At 41.6% G+C, this 209-nt stretch overlaps 1 protein-coding gene across 1 annotated transcript in view; it reads left to right on the top strand.

Moving 5' to 3' along the window:
* The window catches only part of LOC119592896 (phosphonoacetaldehyde hydrolase-like), a 36,463-nt gene that overhangs the window by 35,772 nt on the left and 482 nt on the right, over window positions 1–209 (top strand). The window lies entirely within an intron of this gene.

Here is a 209-nt window from a genome sequence, read left to right on the forward strand (position 1 = left end):
ACGCGAGCTGAAACCTTTTTCATATATCTTAAAATAGTCCTACGGCGTTTTATCGGTTCGAGAAATCGCTAGCGGGCAGTCTGTCTTTTCCCAAAGTGGAGATACAGAAGGTGCGCCGCAAGTTTTCAAGCGATTAATACTTTTGATTGAGAGCTGACCTTCCTATATGACTCTTTTTTGAAAGAGAGACTGAAAGAAAGGGAGAAGAT

This window comes from Penaeus monodon, chromosome 31 (assembly GCF_015228065.2).
Source record: "Penaeus monodon isolate SGIC_2016 chromosome 31, NSTDA_Pmon_1, whole genome shotgun sequence".
Taxonomy (NCBI): Eukaryota; Metazoa; Arthropoda; class Malacostraca; order Decapoda; family Penaeidae; genus Penaeus; species Penaeus monodon.